We start from the raw sequence: 19081 nt of genomic DNA, 5'->3' as shown, positions 1-19081 counted from the left end.
TAGCTAAGATTTGGAAACAGCCTAAGTGCCCGTCAGCAGATGACTGGATCAGAAAACTATGGTACATCTACACAATGGAATACTATGCTACCATAAAAAAGAAGGAATTACTACCATTTGTAGGCACCTGGATGGAATTAGAGACCATTATGCTAAGTGAAATAAGCCAGTCAATGAAAGAAAAATACCACATGATCTCACTCATTTGTGGATAATGGAAAACATTATAAATTGATGAACAAAAAGATAGATACAGAGGCAGTAAAGCATCAAACAGACTGTCAAATTACAGTGGTAAGTTTAGGGAGAGGTGGGGGAAATAAGAGATCAACTGAAGGACTTATATGCATGTATATAAGAGTAACCAACGGATGCAAAACATTGGTGGGTGAGGGCATGTATGGGAGTGGGGTGGGGGGGCATTGGTAAGATAGGTACACATATAATACCTTAATAATAATAAATAAATAAATAAATAAATAAATAAATAAATAAATAAATAAATAAAATAAAAAATTTGGCTCTCAAAAGAAAAAAAAAAGAAAGCATCAACAGTAGACTAGAAGAAGTGCAGGACTGCATCAGTGTACTAGAAGACAAGGTAGGAAAAAATAGCAAGCAGAGTAGCATTTAAAAAAAAAAAAAACTTAGAAAAACAAGAGGAGAGCCTAAGGGAACTTTGGGACAACACGAAACGAAACACCATCTACATAATATGGGTGCCAGCAGGAGCGGAAACTGAGCAAAGAATAGAAAACCTGTTTGAAGAAATAATGACAAAAAACTTCCTGATATAGGGAAGAAAAAACACACAAGTCCAAGAAGCTCAGAGTCCCCCAAAAAATGAACCCCAAAAGACTGATGCCAAGGAACATTACAATTAAATTGGCAAACACCACCAACAAAGTAAGAATCTTAAGAGTAGCCAGAGAGAGAGAGACAGAAAGTTACCTACAAAGGATCCCCCATCTGACCAGAGACTGATTTCTCAACAGAAACATATCAGGCCAGAAGGGAATGGAATGGAATATACAAAGTCATGCAAAGGAAGGGTCTGAATCCAAGAATACTGTACCCATCAAGGCTATCAATTAAAATTGAGGGTGAAATCAGGAGCTTCACAGACAAAAAAAGGACTAAGGGAGTTTATCATCACCCAACTAGCAATGCAAGAAATGCTAAAGGGTCTGCTGTAAAGAGAAGAACTAGGAAGTGAAGAAGGAACACAGGCATAAAAAATAAAAATGGCGACAAACAAGTACCTATCAATAATAACTTTAAATGTAAATGGATTAAATGCCCCAAATGAAAAGACATAGGGTAGTTGAGTAGATAAGAAAACATGACCCATATATCTGCTCTCTACAGGAAACCCACCTCAAAAAAAGAGAACTCACACAGACTGATGATGAATGGCTGGAAAAAGGTATTTCAGGTGAATGGAAATGAAAAACAAAAAACAAAAAACGGGGTAGCAATACTTATATCTGACAAATTAGATCTCAAAATGAAGTACATAACAAGAGATAAGGAAAGCCACTTCATAATACTAAAGGGAGCAATCCAACAAGAAGATATAACTCTGGTAAACATATACGCATCCAATATAGGAGCACCCAAATACATAAAAAAAAAAAAAAAACTTCTGGAGGATATGAAGGGAGAGATTGAGAGCAATACAGTCATACTAGGGGACTTTATTACCCCACTAACACCACTGGACAAATCCTCTAAACCAGCCGTGGGCAAACTACGGCCCGCGGGCCAGATCCGGCTGTTCTATCCGGTTCTTTTGCTCTCCCCTCTGCTCCTTTACTTTGAATTTATATTAGTTCACACAAACACTCCATCCATGCTTTTGTTCCAGCCCTCCAGTCCAGTTTAAGAACCCATTGTGGCCCTCGAGTCAAAAAGTTTGCCCACCCCTGCTCTAAACAAACAAAAAAAACAGCAAATAAATATCAATTCTAAATAACACACTAGATCAGAAATAATTAATTGACATCTTCAGAACATTTCAACCCAAAGCCACAGAATATACATTCTTCTCAAGTGCACATGGGTCATTTTCAAAGATTGACCATACATTGGGACACAGGAAAATTCTCTTCAAATTCAAGACGATAGAAATCATATCAAGCATCTTCTCAGATCACAATGACATAAAACTAGAAATCAACTACAATAAAAACAATAAAAAATCAAACACCCGGAGGTTAAATAGCATGCTACTAAACAATGAATGGGCTACCAGAGAGGTCAATTAAGAAATAAAACACATCATGGAAAAAATGACAATGAAAACACAACAGTCCAAAATCTATGGGACACATTGAAAACAGTCTTCAGAGGGAATTTCATAGCTCTACAGGACTACCTGAAATAAAAATGAAACAATATTAATAAATTATCTAACCCTACAACTCAGAGTTAGAAACAGAGCAACAAGAAAAGTCCACCATAAGCAGAAGTAAGGAAATAATAAAGATCAGAGTGGAGATAAATGACGTAGAGACCAAAAAAAACAATACAAAAGATCAACAAAACCAAGAGCTGGTTCTTTGAAAGGATAAATAAGATTGATGAACCTCTAGCCAGACTCACCAAGAAGCAAAGAGAGAGGACCCAAATAAACAAAATAAGAAATGAAAAAGGAGAAATAACAACAGACCCCACCAAAATACAAAGGATTGTTAAAAAATACTATGAACAACTCTATTCCAACAAACTGGACAACCTGGAGGAAATGGACATATTCCTAGAAAAATACAACCTTCCAAAACTTAATCAGGAAGAATCTAAACATCTCAGTAGTCCAATAACTATGGAAGAAATTGAAGCAGTCATCAAAAAGTTTCCAGCAAACAAAAGCCCTGGTCCGGGCAACTTTACATGGAAGTTCTACCAAGCATTCAAAGAAGAACTAAAATCTATCCTCCTCAGACTATTACAAATAATTCAAGAGGAAGTCACAATTCCAAGCTCTTTCTATGAAGCCATAATAACCCTAATCCCAAAATCAGAAAAAGACACCACAAAAAAAAGAGAACTACAGGCCAATATCATTGATGAACATAGATGATAAAATCCTCAACAAAATTCTAGCAAATCGAATTCACCAATACATTAGAAAGATCATTCAATATGACCACGTGGGATTTATTCCAGGGATGCAAGGATGGTACAATATCCACAAATCAATAAATGTGATACATCACATAAAAAAACTGAGAGACAAAAATCACACAATCATATCAATTGATGCAGAAAAAGCATTTGACAAAATCCAACACACTTTCTTGATAAAAACTCTCAGCAAAGGGGAAATAGAGGGATCATACCTCAACATAATAAAAGCCCTATAAGACAAACCTACAGCCCACATCATACTCAAAGGGCAAAAACTAAACTCATTTCCCCTAAGAACAGGAATGAGACAAGGAGGCCCACTTTCACCACTCCTGTTCGACATAGTATCAGAAGTACTAGCCATAGCAATCAGCCAAGAAGAAGAAATAAAAGGCATCCAAATTGGAAAAGAAGTAAAACTGTCGTTATTTGCAGATGACCTGGTATTATACATAGAAAACCACAACGCCTCCATCAAAAATCTACTAGATTTAATAAATGAATTTGGCAATGAAGCAGGATACAAAATTAACACCAATAAATCTATAGCCTTTTATACACCAACTAGAGGCCCGGTGCATGAAATTCGTGCATGGGGGGGGAGGTTACTCAGCCCAGCCTGCACCCTCTCCAAACTGAGACCCCTTGAGGGATGTCCAACTGCCCATTTAGGCCTGATCCCACCAGGATCGGGCTTAAACGGGCAGTTGGGCATCCCTCTCACAATCCAGGACTGCTGGCTCCCAACGGCTCACCTGCCTGCCTTTCTGATTGCCCCTAATCGATTCTGCCTGCCAGCCTGATCACCCCCTAACCACACCCCTGCCAGCCTGATTGATGCCTAACTGCTCCCCTGCCAGCCTGTTTGCCCCTAACTGCCCTCCCCTGCAGGCCTGGTCACCCCTAACTGCCCTACCCTGCAGGCCTGGTCCCCCACAACTGCTCTCCCCTGCTGGCCTGGGTCCCTCCCAACTGCCTTTCCCTGCAGGCCTGGTTGCCCCAAACTTCCCTCCTCTGCCTGCTTGGTCACCCCTAACTGCCCTCCCTGCAGACTTGATCGCCCCCAACTGCCCTCCCTTGCAGGCCTGGTTCCTCCCAACTGCCCTCCCCTGCTGGCCTGATCGCCCACAACTGCCCTCCCTTGCAGGCCTGGTCCCTCCCAACTGCCCTCCCCTGCTGGCCATCTTGTGGTGGCCATCTTGTGTCCACATGGGGGCAGGACCTTTGACCACATGGGGCAGCCATCTTGTGTGTTGGAGTGATGGTCAATCTGCATATTACTCTTTTATTAGATAGGATAGAGGCCTGGTGCATGGGTGGGGGCCAGATGGTTTGCCCTGAAGGGTGTCCCGGATCAGGGTGGGGGTTCCATTGGGGCGTGAGGTGGCCTGGGCTAGGGGCCTGTGGTGGTTTGCAGGCCGGTCACGCACTCTGGTGACCCAAGCGGAGGCCCTGGTATCTGGGGTTTATTTATCTTCTACAATTGAAACTTTGTAGCCTGGAGCGGAGCCAAGCCTTCTGCTTGCTCTGTGGTGGCAGCCTTTTCTGTTGGGATTTATGTATCTTCTATAATTGAAACTTTGTAGCCTTAAGCGGAGGCCTGGACCAGCCAGGGTGTGCGGAAAGCTTGTCTTCCTCCATCGCCGCGGACAACCCTAGCCTACTGCTCTTTCCAGCTCCATGGCTGCGGCCATTTCTGTTTGGGTTTATGTATCTTCTATCATTGAAACTTTGTAGCCTTGAGTGGAGGCCTAGGCCGGCAAGGGCAGGCGGAAAGCTTGGCTTCCTCCATCGCCGGGAAAACCCAAGCCTCCCTCCTGCTCTCTGTGGCTGTAGCCATTTTGGTTGGGTTTATTTGCATATTTGCTCCTGATTGGCTGGTGGGTTTGGCTGGTGGGCGTGGCTTGTGGGTGTAGTGGAGTCATGGCTAATTTGCATATTCCTCTTTTATTAGATAGGATTAGAGGCCCCATGCATGGATTCATGCACTGGTGGTGTCCCTCGGCCTGGCCTGCGGGGATCAGGCTGAAACTGGCTCTCTGACATCCCCTGAGGCGTCCCGGATTGTGAGAGGGCACAGGCAAATTCAAGGGACCTCAATGGTGCATGAATCCATGCACTGGACCTCTAGTATGTTTATGTTTACATTGATGTACATTTATGTACATATATATGCATATGTATATGAAAAATAAAACATTGTTTTTAATATATTATACAAAGAGTACATTACTGGTTCTAGCACTGCTACCACCATTGTTTAAAATGATTTATAAAAGCTTGTCCTCATAAATTTTCCTAAAACTGATATATTAAAAACAGTTTTATGTGTGTATATGAATGACAAAATCTACCATATTGTAGATTATCAATCTTGACTTTTGTTTAGAAATATAAATTTGTCTCCTCCATAATTTTTTTCTTTATTGTTGAAAGTATAAAAAACCCTTTGTGGTTTTTTTTCCAACATTGAACCTCTTACACCTCACCCAACCCACCCAGGCCTTCATCACACTATTGTCTGTGTCGATGGGCTATGCATATATGCATATTATAAGTTTCCTGGCTAATCACTCCCCACCAACCCCCACCCTCACCTTCCTTCTGAAATTTGTCAGTCTGTTCTATGCTTCTATGTATATGGATCTATTTTGTTCATCCGTTTATTTTGTTCATTAGATTCCACATATGAGTGAGATCATGTCATATTTGTCTTTCTCTGACTGGCTTATTTCCCTTAGCCTAATACTCTCCAGGTCCATGCATGCTGTTGCAAAATGGTAAGAGTTCCTTTTGTATTAGAGCCACATAGTATCCCAATGTGTAAATGTACCACAGCATTTTATCCACTCATCTGCTGATGGGCATTTGGGCTGTTTCCTGGTCTTAGCTATTGTAAATTGTGCTGCTATGAACATAGGGTTGCCTACATTCTTTCTGATTGGTGTATCAGGTTTCTTAGGATATGTTACTACAATTGGGATCACTGAGTCAAATGGGAGTTCCATTCTTTTATTTCTGAGGAAACTCTACACTGTTTTCCATAATGGCTGCACCAGTCTGCATTCCCACCAGCAGTGTACTAGGTTTCCCTTTTCTCCACATCCTCACCAGCCCTTGTCATTTATTGATTTGTTAATGGTAGCCATTTTAACAGGTGTGGGGTGATACCTCATTGTGGTTTTAATTTGCATCTCTCTGATGGTTAGTGACTTTGAGCATTTTGTCATATGTCTCTTGGCCTTCTGTATGTCTTCTTTGGAGAAGTGTCTATTTATGACATTTGCCCATTTTTAATTGGATTGTGTGTCTTCCTTTTATTAAGTTGTATGAGTTCCTTGTATATATTGGAAATTAACCCCTTATCAGTTACATCATTGCCAAATATGTTTTCCCTTTTCATTTTGTTGATGGTTTGTTTTGCTGTGCAGAAGCTTTTTATTTTGATGTAGTCCCATTTCTTTATTTTCTCCTTAGTTTCCTTTGCCCTAGGTGCTGTAACTGTAAACATATTGCTGCAAGAGATTTCTGAGATTTGGGGCCTATGGTTTCCTCTACGATTTTTATGGTTTCATGACTTACATTTAAATCTTTTCTCCATTTTGAGTTTATTCTTGTTTATGGTGTAAGTTGGTGGTCTAGGTTCATTTTTTTGCACGTACCTGTCCAATTTTCCCAGCACCATTTATTGAAGAGACTGTGTTTATTCTATTGTATGCTCTTGCATTCTTTGTCAGATATTAATTGAGCATAATTGCTTGGGTCGATTTCTGGGGTTTCTGTTCTGTTCCATTGATCTATATGCCTGTTCTTGTGCCAGTACCAGGCTGTTTTAACTACAGTGGCTTTGTAGTGTAACTTGATAGCTGGATTTGTGATTCCTACAACTTTGTTCTTCTTTGTTTTTTTTAATTTCTTTATTGATTTAGGTATTACATATGTGTCCTTTTCCCCCCATTGGCCCCCAGCCTCCCACTCATGCCCTCACCCCCCTGTTGTCTGTGTCCATTGGTTAGGCTTATATGCATGCATACAAATCCTTTGGTTGATTTCTCCCCCTTGCCCCCACCCTCCCCTACCTTCCCTGTGAGGTTTGATGGTCTGATCGATGCTTCTCTGTCTCTGGATCTTTTTTTGCTCATCTGTTTATTTTGTTCATTATATTCAATAAATGAGTGAGATCATGTGATATTTATCTTTCTCTGACTGGCTTATTTCGCTTAGCATAATGGTCTCCAATTCCATCCATTCTGTTGCAAATGATAAGAATTCCTTCTTTTTTTACCGCAGGGCAATATTCCATTGTGTAGATGTACCACAGTTTTTTAATCTACTCATCTGCTGATGGGCACCTAGGCTGTTTCCAAATCTTAGCTATTGTAAATTGTGCTGCTATGAAATAGGGGTGCATAGATCCTTTCTGATTGGTGTTTCTAGTTTCTTGGGTTATATTCCTAGGAGTGGGATCACTGGGTCAAATGGGAGTTCCATTTTCAGTTTTTTGAGGAAACTCCATACTGTTCTCCACAGTCGCTGCACCAGTCTGCATTCCCACCAGTGTTCTTCTTTCCCAAGACTGTTACAGATCTTCAGGGTCTTTTTTTGTTCCATATAAATTTGGGGAGCATTCAATAATATCCAACACCATTTTTTTTATTAAAATGCTCAATAAAGGGGAAATAGAGGGATCATATCTCCATACAGCCATATATGACAAACCTACAGCCAACATCATATTCAATGGGCAAAAACTAAAGTCATTTCCCCTAAGAACAGAAAGAAGACAGGGATGTCCACTTTCACCACTCTTATTCAACATATTAGTGGAAGTATGAGCCATAGCAATCAGACAAGAAGAAAAAATAAAGGCATTCAAATTGAAAGGAAGAAGTAAAACTGTTATTATAGTATACATAGAAAACCCTAAAGACACCACCCAAAACTACTCTATTTAATAAATGCATTCGGCAATCTAGCAGGATAGAAAATTAACATCCAGAAATAAATGGTATTTTTATACACCAATAATGAACTCTGGGAGAGAGAAACCTAAAAACCAATTCCAATTACCATTGCAACAAAAACAACAAAAAGTAAGAGACAGGAATAAACTTATCCAAGGAGATAAATGACTTGCACTCTGAAAACTACAGGACATAGAAAAAAGAGAGAGAGCAAGATATAAGTGAGTGGACAAATATACCATGTTCATGGATTGTTAGAATCAACATTATTGAAATGTCCATACTACCCAAAGCAATCTATATATTCAATGCAATCCCTATTAAAATGCCAATGGCATATTTGACAGATCTAAAATGAACACTCCTCTATACATTTTGATTTGTCTTTTCTGCTCCTAGAACAACTATATAAAATCAACTGGATTATGTATCTGAAAATATGAGCTCATGACTTTGCATTACCCCTACACACCAAATCTATAATTTAAATATATATCCATGTGTATCTGTGAACTTATTAAACAGATTAAAGTAATTGAGAAAAATATTTGAGTTTTGAAAAAAATTAATTAGTGTCTCTTGAGAGCACAAATCCCACATATGACTTTTACTTTCACCTTTTTTTTCCTATAATGTTAGTGCTTCTTCCTTCATTAAGATTAGGAGGCAGAAGTAAATTTTGGTATAGCACAAAAAGAAAAAGATAAGCCTATAACTCAGAGCCTGGGTTATATTCCACAGTTGGAGAGAGGTCATGGACAAGATGAAAAAAAATCCATTTTCTTCAAGGCCTTTAAGCCTCAGTACTTTCCACTAATATGGTTCCCCTGAGTCTCAATTTATTTAGCTTATGTTGGTTCATTTTACCCCCTTTGGAAATATGCAATCTCAGTTTTCTTATTGAGGATAAACTTGCCCCAGGAGTCTCAGAAAGTTCATTAGACTTTCTTCTAATGGAAGAAAGTAACTATCTTATTTCCTCCCTCCTTTTGTCTAAGTTCACCCTAACTCTCCCTTTCCTGTAACCCATCAAACATAGAGGCCACAATCATAGGGAAAATAACTTCCTTCCTTATGTCTACAAAACTAAGTCAATAAAATAGGCCCCCATTTTAAAAAAAGTGTTTTCTGATCATTCTAACTAGATCTAGTGCCCAACAGAATGCTTGGAACATAGTGGGTATTCAATTGGTATTAAACAAAATTATCAAAGAAAGATTTAAACATTCAAAGCAACATTTTCATTTAATGTTTCCTCCAATAGTGCAGCCTGAGAGATTACTTAAGAAAGATTAATTCTTCCTTTTGAAGTATATTATCACCAGGGGTTGATGTCACAGGAGAAAGGGGGAACCAAGAGATGACTCTGGACTTATGGTACTTATACTAGGAAGGCACAACAGCCTAATTTGCAGTTGGCATCAACTCGGCTGTAGCTTCAGTTTCTGCTTCTAAGTCTTACAGTGTACAATGAAATGCAGTGTTATGCACTTTACAGATGCTCAAGCAATATTTGTTGGCTGACTTAATTAAGCTATATTTGCAAAATGGCAAGGATGTGAGGAAACTTTCCTACCTAAAAAGAAAGCATTCACGGTGCTAGACATTTGGTAAGCAAATAAATAGTATAATTTCAGCCTAAAAGGAAAAATATTCAAACCCTATCCAATAGGTCTAGTGGCTAATAAACACAAATGTCAGCACTATGTTTCTGAAACTTAAAATATCATAAATTGTATGTCATCAAATTTGAGGACATTATTTTCATGCCTTTCTGTTCCTATTCTCTGCCCCAACTTCAAATCCAGAAAATGTAACTAATAAACCTAAATCTCACCTGTCTGATGAGATTTTCAAAGTAAAAACAATGTGTCCAACAGTTATTTAAAAATCAGATTTAAGAAGGAAGAATTAAATTGTGTTTAAATTATTTTCCTTATTCAATGGTGAACTTCCAGATTGCAAGCAATTCGGGAACTTACTCATGATTGTAATGCCAAATCTTCATACATCTGACTTAATCTGCTGATTACAAGGGACAGATGAATACTCTAATATCTCTCAAGAATGGCTGATTACTTCCCTAGCCAGTTTTGCTCAGTGGATAGAGCGTCAGCCTGCGGACTGAAGGGTCCCGGGTGTGATTCCAGTCAAGGGCACATGCCTGGGTTGTGGGCTACGTCAAACATGTAGGAGGCAGCCAATCAATTATTCCCTCTCATCATTGATGGTTCTATCTCTCTCTTCCTTTACCTTCCTCTCTAAAATCAATGAAAATATATTTTAAAAAAGAATGGCTGCTTACTTATGCCCTGGGTATGCAAAAGCAATGAACTATTTGGGGCAGTTTTTTTCCTTCCACCTGCATTAACTGAGTTTCAACTAGGCATCATGCACATGTCACAATGAAGGTGTAGGTAGTCCCAATTGTAGAAGTTTACCCTATTTCAGGTTAATTTTTCCTTTGTTAGAGATAGTTGCCTTGATCGCTTTTCCACTCCTGTTTCTGCCTTCATCATTTACAGATGGCAATGTGGGAACAGGTAATTGAGGTTAGGGGTACAGTCAAAACTTCGTTAAGGCCCTAGTTGGTTTGGCTCAGTGGATAGAGTGTTGGCCTGCAGACTGAAGGGTTCTATTCCAGTCAAGGACACATGCAGGGGTTACTGGCTCAATCCCCAGTGGGGGCATGCAGGAGGCAGCCAATCAATGATTCTCTCTCATCATTGATGTTTATATATCTCTCTCCCTCTCCTTTCCTCTCTGAAATCGATAAAAATATACATTAAAGAAAAAACTTCGTTAAGGTCAAAGCAAAGTGGTTCATTCATTCTGGGGATTCACTTCGTTGTCTTACCCCACTAGTGTTCTGTTTAACAAAATGGCATTAGATACTAGAAACATATAATAAAGCATCTTGCATTCCAAATTTACCAGCTACCCAGTTATACCATTGCATTGGTTACCATAGAAATTACTGAGCTAAATATTAGGCATCACTATCAGATGGTAAAGTAGAGGAAAAAATAGAAATAAAACATGATGAAAATAATTTTATTTGGTGAAATGGGGGTTACTCAAACTAGTAGCCAAAATCAACTTCTATTTGCAAAGTGATGAAGGGATTATAAGACAGGTATTACTATGCTGATGACATTGAGAACAATAGTTTACATTTTATTGAGTTCCAGGCACTGTGCTAGGTGTATTATTGAAAACCTAGAGGATACCCTAGATATTATATAATGATATAATATCTACACATTCATTTTGTAGTTGAAGAAATGGGCCCAGAAAAGTCAAGTTACATGTATAGTGTCAGTTAGTAGGAGATTCAGGTTGCCACCCACAGTGCCACCCTTAACGGGTCTTGGTCTCATTCATAATACATTATGAAATAACTGTGATATCTCTGTGTACATCATTTTTTAGGAAATTAATTTTTAGTAGTACCATTATAAATCAGTTTCAACCTATTATCTTTTTTACTAATATGGCCTCACATGGGCAAATTCTAAAAATTCCTCCAATTCAAATAACAACTCTTAAGTCATGAGACTAGCAGATAAAGTTGAAAGTGAAAATATATTTTATAATTACTAGGAAAAAAAGAAGAGCAATTAACAAGAAACATGTAGCCTGGAGCTACTACCAGGTGTCAGAAACATAAGAGGATCCAGGCTTAGGATGAGGCTGACACCATGGAGTAAAGAGAGGAGAAACAAAAAGGACATTGATGCTGGATTAAGCCTCATCTGAAGTTTTTCTCTGATTTTTCAGTAATGTGAGCCAAAGAATTAACATTGTTTCCTAAGCCACATTAAGTCAGATTTCCTCCTTTTTTGCATCAAAATGCTTCTTACCTGATATTGCATATATTTTGCTTATTATAGTATTCCTGGTACCTACCACAAGCTGACACAAAGTAGATCCTCAATAAATATTTGATGAAATAAAAAAAGAAGAGCAGTGCTTTCTTTTAAAACAAGAGAGAAAAATAAAAACCACTATTTTAAGTGAAGTTTGTACTGGCAGGGGGTGGGAGAGGGTAGAAAGATAAGTATCTAATTAGAAGAAAAAGAAGGAAAGGAAAAGGGTTTACAATGTGAATTGTGGGACTCAGCCTTCATTTCAATGTGCACAGACCTCAGCAGACAGCTGGAAACTTGCCAGAGAACAAGGACTTGGAAACAAGCTGGAAGACACTGTTTAACCAAAAACAAACACCAGTAGGGGATGTGGTTAGCAGCACAGCAAAAGCAAAGGACTTTATGAGTCACTCTGACATTAATTTTGAATGGTATCATGCTTCCATTTTGTCATACAGGGTTTGGTACTATCAAATATACATACATATATATGTTCTTTTTTAATTTTTAAAAAACATATGTTTTTTACTTATTTCAGAGAGGAAGGGATAGGGAGAGATAGAAACATCAATGATGAGATTGAATCATTGATGGGCTGCTTTCTGCACACCCTACCCAGTGTGGATTGAGCTTGCAACCCTGGCTCGTGCCCAGACCAGGAACTGAGCCATGACCTCCCAGTTTATAGGTCAACTACACCGGCTGGGCCATATATATGTTCTTGACTTACATAATATAACATTACAGACAATAGAAATATAGAATAGAAAAATATAGAATAAACATTTCGAGTATCTCATTATTTACTATTTTTCATGTGCATGTTTTAACATAACTGTAAAGAGTGTGTACATATGATATGGAATACTTAACATAATAAGCACAGTTCTATGTTGCTAGAATCTTCATAAACATTGTTTTTCAGAGAATGATATATTGACTGAGTATAAGGCAATTTACTCCATCTTATTTTTTACTATTTAGGATTTTGTTGAATTTGTCCTTTTACAAATAATAGCAACAGTAATAATGATACCGATAGCTACCTTTAAATGATATCTACAATGTGCAAGGCATTTTATATGCATTGTTTCTAAATTTTATCAAATATTGTAAGGTAGGTATTATTTAGCTCAGCTTATAAATAAGGAAATTTATACTCAGAAGTTAAGTGACTTGCTCAAGGTCATAGCTAATTAATTAATGGCCAAGTAAGCACTGAATCAGTCTGCCTAGTTCAAACATAGGCCCTTTTTTACCATAATATACTACCTTTTTGCTAAAATGGATATCTTTATGCTTTTTCTATATTTTTGGTGTTTATCATATATTTCAAAAAGTTGAATTATTGGTATAAAGAACATGAACATTTTTAAAGTGTTTTCTCCATTCTCAAAATTGTTTTCCTTGAAGGTTATGATGTATAGTCCCACCATCCCAAAACTTTTTACAGAAGGAAATTAATTTGAGATAGAAAAAAAGAGGTAACAACAATGAGTGAGAAAGGAAAATCTATTTAATGTAAATAAAGTGTATGTAATCATCTGTCCTCTGCAAAACAGAGGTGCATACCTTGAAGATATGATTGCAGAAAATGTTCTCTATCCCTGGACCTAAATAGATACATATAAACTTATTAGGAATTATAAATGTGTATAATGACCTAGCATATGGTAGATGCTTCATGAAGATCTAATTACAAGGAATTGACATGGACTTCTGGCTCCTGCTGTGTATGTGGAAAACTAGAAAGAGTACAACCCCCACACCAACAACAAAAACCCTGAATAATCTACAAAATCATAATTTTTTCCTGAACCTAAAAAGAAGTATCAAAGCAACTAACCAGCCTGAAATTTGAAAAAATACAAGAATCTGCAAGGAGAGATGGGACATGAACACTGGCTCAATTGAAGCTACAGGGGGAAGAAAGGGTGACCACAAAAACTGGTGCAAACAATTCAGTTAAATTTTTATGAACTGCTAAAGACCAAGTAAGAGCTGACATGAGAGTACAGTACCCTTGGGAGCCACAGATACAAGAAGAATTTATACACACTTGTAGGTTATTCTCCTTGGATTTATAAAAATGACCTGATGGAGAGCAGAAGCCATTGCAATAGAAAAGCATACAACCATGCCCAATTCCTTTCCCTCCAAGGAATAAAAGCTCTAGGGGAAGCGCAGCAAACCTGTCCCCACTTCTAGGTTGCAGAAAAAGAACTACTAGAGCTGGGGAAAATGTAAAAAAATACAAGTATACACGTCCTCTATAATGGGGGAGGGACAGGAATTAGTACTGGGACTCAGGGGTGGGCAAACATTTTGACTCGAGGGTCACAATGGGTTCTTAAACTGGACCGGAGGGCCGGAACAAAAGCATGGATGGAGTGTTTGTGTGAACTAATATAAATTTAAAGTGAAGGAGCGGAGGGGAGAGCAAGAGAACCGGAAAGAACAGCCGGATCCGGCCCGCGGGCCGTAGTTTGCCCACGGCTGGACTAGACCATTGAGAAGAAGGTCACAATCCTATCTAATAAAAGAGTAATACACAGATTGACCACCACTCCAACACACAAGATGGCTGCCCCCATGTGGTCAAAGATCCTGCCCCCATGTGGACACAAGATGGCCACCACAAGATGGCCAGCAGGGGAGGGCAGTTGGGAGGGACCAGGTCTCCAAGGAGGGCAGTTGTGGGCTATCAGGCCAGCAGGGGAGGGCAGTTAGGGGTGACCAAGCAGGCAGAGGAGGGAAGTTGGGGCAACCAGGCCTGCAGGGAAAGGCAGTTGGGAGGGACCCAGGCCTGCAGGGGAGAGCAGTTGGGGGGGACCAGGCCTGCAGGGGAGGGCAGTTAGGGGTGACCAGGCCTGCAGGGGAGGGCAGTTAGGGCAAACAGGCTGTCAGGGGATCAGTTAGGCATCAATCAGGCTGGCAGGGGAGTGGTTAGGGGTGATCAGGCTGGCAGGCAGAAGAGGTTAGGGGTAATTAGGAAGGCAGGCAGGCGAGCATTTGGGAGCCAGTAGTCCTGGATTGTGAGAGGGATGTCCGACTGCCTGTTTGGGATTGGGCCTAAGTGGGCAGTCGGACATCCCTCGAGGCGTCCCAGATTGGAGAGGGTGCAGGCTGGGCTGAGTGACAACCCCCCCCCCCACATGCACGAATTTCATGCACTGGGCCTCTAGTAACTAATACAGCCAAACTCCCATGACCAAGAGGCACAGGAACTGCCTATGAATGAAGCTGAATCAGGAAAACAAGGACCACCTCCCTGCCCCACACCACTAGACTTAGAATCACTTAGCATGAAAGCAATAGCAGTATACCACTAGGGGAAGCACAAGCACATGGAGAGAGAATCTCTGAGGCACAGATGCATAGGGAAGGTCTACAACTGAGGATAGAGTGGGACTATTGAGAAAAGGCATTCAGCAAACAAACCCTCATGTCAAGCACAAGGTAAGAGAGGAATTTGAAGCTGGTGGTGAACTGAAGGTAACCATAGCAACAACATAACCAAAACATAACTCATATTATTAGACTAGAGGCCCGGTGCATGAAATTCGTGCATGAGGGGGTGTCCCTCAGCCCAGCCTGCACCCTCTCCAATCTGGGACCCCTCAAGGGATAACTGACTGCCCGTTTAGGCCCGATCCAGGTAGGATTGGGCCTAAACAGGCAGTCGGACATCCCTATCACAATCCAGGACTGCTGGCTCCCAACTGCTCGCCTGCCTGCCTTCCTGATTGCCCCTAACCGCTTCTGCCTGCAAGCCTGATCACCCCCTAACCACTCCCCTGCCAACCTGATTGATGCCTAACTGCTCCCCTGCCAGCCTGTTTGCTCCTAACTGCCCTCCCCTGCAGGCCTGGTCACCCATAACTGGCCTCCCCTGCAGGCCTTGTCCCCCCCAACTGCTCTCCCTTGCAGGTCTGGGTCTCTCCCAACTGCCCTTCCCTGCAGGCCTGGTCACCCCCAACTTCCCTCCTCTGCTGGCCTGGTCACCCCTAACTGCCCTCTCCTGCAGGCTTGATCGCCCCCAACTGCTCTACCTTGCAGGCCTAGTCCCTCCCAACTGCCCTCCCCTGCTGGCCATCTTGTGGCAGCCATCTTGTGTCCACATGGGGGCAGTCATCTTGGACCACATGAGGGCAGCCATCGTGTGTGTTGGAGTGATGGTCAATTTGCATATTATTCTTTTATTAGATAGGATTATATAGGATAGAGGCCTGGTGCATAGTTGGTGGCCACCTGGTTTGCCCTGAAGGGTGTCCTGGATCAGGGTGGGGGTTCCCTTGGGGCATGGGGCAGCCTGGGTGAGGGGCCTGTGGTGGTTTTCAGGCCAGCCATGCCCCCCGGTGACCCAAGAGGAGGCCCTGGCATCTGGGATTTATTTATCTTCTAGAATTGAAACTTTGTAGCCTTGAGCAGAGCCAAGCCTCCTGTTGGCTCCTTGGCTGCAGCCATTTTTGTTGTGATTTATTTATTTTCTATAATTGAAACTTTGGAGCCTTAAGCGGAGGCCAAGGCAGGCCAGGGCTGCGGAAACTTGGCTTCCTCCATCACCGGGGGCAACTCAAGCCTCCTGCTCTCTCCAGCTCCACGGTTGCTTCCATTTTTGTTGGAATTTATTTATCTTTTATAATTGAAACTTTGTAGCCTTAAGCAGAGGCCAAGGCAGGCCAGGGCAGGTGGAAAGCTTGGCTTCCTCCATTGCCAGGGAAACCCAAGCCTCCTGCTCTCTCTGTGGCTGCAGCCATCTTGGTTGGGTTAATTTGCATGCTCGCTCCTGATTGGATGATGGGTGTGGCTTGTGGTTATAGCGGAGGTACAGTCAATTTGCATATTACTCGTTTATTAAATAGGATTGACTCAACCTCTGATATTAATGACCTAATGGAACAAGAGTGACCATTTCAAGACATAAATACTGTTCTACATATAATGTCTGGCATTCAAACAAAAAATCAGATACAATAATCAAGGGAAAAAGCCCATTCTCAACAGACAAAGTAATCAATATAACCAGACTTGTAGATAACTTGGATATTCAAAGTACAAAACAGAAAATTTAATATAACTATGATTGATATATGAAAGGGTTTAGTGGAACATGGATATTCTTTCAAGTAGAATATTACTTGAAGGTTTATACTGTGTAACTTAAGATGCATATTGAAAAAATCATTCTGGTGGTAGTTACATGACTGAATGTGTCCAAACTCATAAAATTGTACATTTACAGTAGTAAATTTTACTGAATACAAACTGTAGTAAGTACTCACTTAATGTTGATAGGTTCTCCAACTTCTGATGAAATGATGTACTATAATGAAAACCAATTGTATAATAGGCTAATTGATATAAGCAATAGTTAAGTTCCTATGGCATCTCATCAACATTATAGTGAAACGACATTGAACAAAACAACATTATTTGAAGACCTGCTGTATTCCACAATAAGCCCTATTTTTTTCAAAATTATCATGCACAACTTACCTTTTTACCCTCTTCATTTTTCTTGTTTTTATGGTATCATGGTTCTGATGATTGATGATGAGAAACCAAATTTTTGTGGTATCTAACCTTACCTTTGATTTTTACCTTATATTAGTGAGGTTTTTTTCTTAAGATATGGTGGTACAGAGAGCTCTATACCTTCAAATAAAAACAAGAATACACACACACACACATGCACGAAACACACTCAGGATTAAAATGTGTATAGGTATATGGAGATTATAACTGTGCCTTAAAGAAGAGGAACTTCCTTACATAAGGTATAGGTATTTATGCACAATGTGGCAAAATTCACCTATATCACACAAATATTAACTAATCATTTAGTCTGTGATGCAATTGAGGTAACATAAACAATATACAGTATATGTATCCCTGTAACATAACTGTTCATAGTTCACTGGTTCCTTTAATAGGGAAAGACACAATGGTTTGAAAAAACTTGTGTCATTAATACTGGCATTCTCTCTGTTCCTAATACTCACCAAGGTTCTTTCTGCTTTTAGGATCATTCCACAATCATTTTTTTTTCTACTACTCAACTTCTATGCTATCAGCACTTTTGTGCAAATTTTAAAGACACCCCCCCGCCAATCCCAACCTGGGTAGATAAATTTAAAAAATAAACCCTTGCTGGGAAGAAACTGCAGCCTTAAGGTATAAGACTTGGAAAGCATAAGACATCCTTGTCTGAACTAGAAGGAAGTCCCTTCTTTACCTATACACCTCTGCATAGCCTTAATACGGAGGATATGTGGTCAGTCTACAGTAAGGATCAGCCTAGGAGCAGTGATATGATTTTTGATGGACAGGCTTGGAAAAGAAGAATACTGCATTTGTACAGAAACTTACACATGATTGATAAAATGTGTATTCCTCATATTAGAGAGTGGGGGAAGGACATCTGATCAAGGTGATAGGGCCATTAAAGCACTCCCAACTCCAACCCAGTCTCTAACACTGCCCTGCTTCTGCCTAGAATGCATCAACCTGGCTTTTGTTTGGTTATCTCATATTTGTTCTGATGGTATCAGTTTACCTAGCACTTCCCCAAGGATGCCAATGCTTACCCTTAAATCTAAAATAAGCTCTCTTGTTGGATGCTCTTATATTACTAGGAATTTTCTTACATAAATATATTACAACTGCAATTATACAGTAATTTATTTATGTGCTTACTTATATATGTGCTTCTCCCATCCACACACACATACTCACATTTAATCACTTATATTTCTAGACCATACACCACAGAAGAACAGGCACCAGAGACTATTGCAGTGCCTGGCACATACTTTGTGCTTAACAAATAATTACTAAATAAATGCAGTTTTTCTTGTTAGATTCTTTGGCAAACACTGTCACACACATGTGCACACTCATGTACACTGTATGATACTGAATGTTATGGATGCTTTCCTTTTTGTAACATTCAGTTGAAAATTTGAATGTGGATAATTAGAATGGTATGGAGGTATAATATAAAACAAGTGGTATTTTTATTTGGGTACATCTTATTTTAATTAGTTTCCTTTTCTATTGGTGATTTCATCAATTCTCTGCTAATAATTTTTTACATCTTATGTTTGGTTGGCTGGT

At 39.9% G+C, this 19081-nt stretch overlaps 1 protein-coding gene across 1 annotated transcript in view; it reads right to left on the bottom strand.

Annotated features, from left to right (window-relative positions):
• NRK (Nik related kinase) overlaps positions 1-19081 on the bottom strand; it is a gene marked incomplete at its 5' end in the record, with an annotated part of 219759 nt that overhangs the window by 193304 nt on the left and 7374 nt on the right. The gene's annotated exons all lie outside the window — the stretch shown is intronic.

This window comes from Plecotus auritus, assembly GCF_963455305.1.
Source record: "Plecotus auritus genome assembly, chromosome: X".
In the NCBI taxonomy this organism is placed as follows: Eukaryota; Metazoa; Chordata; class Mammalia; order Chiroptera; family Vespertilionidae; genus Plecotus; species Plecotus auritus.
The sequence above is the reverse complement of the archived record's forward strand: the minus strand, read 5'-3'. Positions and strand labels throughout refer to the sequence as shown.